The 2500-nt window shown below is 39.2% G+C and overlaps 1 protein-coding gene across 15 annotated transcripts in view; it reads right to left on the bottom strand.

Annotated features, from left to right (window-relative positions):
• Window positions 1-2500, bottom strand: part of large2 (LARGE xylosyl- and glucuronyltransferase 2) — a 39674-nt gene that overhangs the window by 22011 nt on the left and 15163 nt on the right. For 5 of the 15 annotated variants that reach the window (XM_081715652.1, XM_081715653.1, XM_081715656.1 and 2 more), the window contains one exon: window positions 1-2500. This exon is cut by the window's left edge and continues 2333 nt beyond it; it is cut by the window's right edge. The exons of the other annotated variants lie outside the window; for them this stretch is intronic. The gene's annotated coding sequence lies outside the window, so the exon portion shown is untranslated. 15 annotated transcript variants of the gene reach the window in all.

The raw sequence follows: 2500 nt of genomic DNA, 5'->3' as shown, positions 1-2500 counted from the left end.
GTGGGAATTAGACCAGTCATTACACAATGACAAATACATGGAGAAAGGATTCAATCACATAAACACACACACACACACACACACACACACACACACACACACACATTGCCACTCTGTATGAAAAGTATAATCTTGTATAATCTTGCCTTGTCTTGCCTTCTCTCATGCTGTTGTGCCATATGTGTTGATTGTGGATTGTAAGTGGGAAACGTTACAATGCTAGTTAGCTGGCTATATAGTTACATGTGTTGTCTTTAGTCACTGTCATGTTTCTCACACACACACACACAGACACACACATACACACGCACACCCCACTACACACACATGAGTGATGTGCATGTAATGCAACATTGTCATGCTCAGTGAATGCCCTCCTCCTAGTCTGGTGTGAGTATAAGTTAAAATTCTTTCCCATGGTGTATTATGATCGAGAATCACAGGCTGAATTTATCTCTGTACTCAGGTTCTTATTCTGGATGCCCTTTTCTGAATAACCTGGTAGGCTCTGGGATAATATGGCCAAAAATGAACACCATTTAAGACTGCCACAGTAACAACTTTTCTGCTTAATAGCAAAGCTATAAATATTATAACTTGAGGATTTACTTTTAAAAAATGCATGAATAATAATTAATATAACATTTATTTATTTAACTTATTTATGATTAACAGTTTCTTTGCACAATAAGTAAAGTGGAATTTTAAAACACCTACAAGGGGCAAGAAATTCTAAATGGGCAAAACCCTGAAATCTCAATGAAATTGTTACTTTATTTGCAATAAAACATAAAAATAGACATAAAATTGTTAGAACTTATTCTGTGCTGGTTGGGTAATGATATCATAGATTATGTAGACTTTAAACATTTATGATTAATTTTGCAGAGAAATAAAAGTCAAATGATGGAGCATACTTTATATACTTTCATTAAACCTGTTTATATATTGTTATGATCATGCGCTTTTAGTGCGCTGTGAGGAAAAATAATCAATATGAACAATCGAATGTAAAGTAACTAAGTGGTTTTGCACAAACCTGCCCCCATGCTGTGAACGCCTCGACCTGTCACTGCTGTCAAGCTTTGACAAGTGCCGGATAAAAGGCGGGAAGCGTCGGCTGTGAGGCCGGCGCGCATCTCTACGCCCTGTCAGCTCCGCTATCTCCGGCTCCAGATAGCTTTTCTAAATGGACAAGCACGCACCCACTGTATCTCTTCCCACCAGTCTCCATCTGATAGCCACATGACATCGGCATCTTCAGACATGACTGAAATAGCTCCAACTCACTTATCAGACTTATAACTCTGGCAGGTGGAACTCAGTTTTCTCAGTGTTTCCATACCCCGCAGGCATTAATTCAGTGAGGCCCAGAGGTCTCTGTGAACTGGGTAAGGTGTGTTAGAGCAGGGAAGATGCAAACACAGGCAGAGCAGGAGGTGCACTGGACTGGGATGGACCATCACCACATTATTTGATTCTGAGCTTTTAGAACTATAGTGGATTTTTAAAAAACTACAGAAAGAAAATACATTTTAAAGATACATCAATGGAATTCTATTTTCTTATCCTATCAATTTTGACAATTTTGTAAAAATGCCCCATTAAAAATAGCACCTCAGAAAGGATTATAACAGCAGCTAATTAAGGGTAGAATTAGTATGTAATGTTATCGTTTACTCCCTGGCTGGTGTCACCAAATTCACTATCATGGTAATGGGGGAAGGGTTGTCAGGGAGCAGTAGCAGGTTGGCCAGATATTGGTGAACACGGCATGTGCCCAGCGACAAGCACATTCTCATCACTATTGCAACTTATATGTCTGCCTGTGTATGTGTGTATGTGAGTGCACACATGTATGCGTTTGGGGGACTTCAGAGGTCAGTCAAGACATATCACATGCACTAATGTTTCCCCTGCCATTCTAACTCGCAGATGTTAAAGTAGAGGTCAAACACATTTTCCTGTGCACATTCACACACACAAACAAACAAACAAACAAATCAAAACAAAAAACAATTATTCCCACTAATATTCGCTATATCACAAATAAAATACTTATAGTTTCAATCTTTACACTTTGGCCACTGTAACTTACTGTGTGTCTCCTTTCAGTTTTGGACATACTCAACAGCTCAGGCTAAGCTAAAGAACTCCTAACCTTGTACTAGCAGCAAAAGCCAGTCCTCGTCACAGTGTGTACAGGGAAAAGCACAGCGACGTATAACAAGGCTGCAAACCTTATCTGAGACTGAGGAAGTTTTATCTCCTCAGACTTCTACATGCTCTCACTGGATACCCACCATGACCTTTTCAAATTTAAGTCTAAGTGGATGTTTAAAGGGAACATCTTTTGTTCCACATTACTGGATACTGTTTCGGGGTTTTTTTCATTTGTTTTGTTTTGTTTGTTTTTTTCGAGCAGGGAAGAATACATACTGACAAAATAGGCTCCACACTGCAAGTCAATGCCTCCATTAATGCATTCTTAAAAGCCTCC

Source organism: Electrophorus electricus, chromosome 6, assembly GCF_041902795.1.
Source record: "Electrophorus electricus isolate QZ-2024a chromosome 6, ASM4190279v1, whole genome shotgun sequence".
Classification (NCBI taxonomy): domain Eukaryota; kingdom Metazoa; phylum Chordata; class Actinopteri; order Gymnotiformes; family Gymnotidae; genus Electrophorus; species Electrophorus electricus.
The sequence above is the reverse complement of the archived record's forward strand: the minus strand, read 5'-3'. Positions and strand labels throughout refer to the sequence as shown.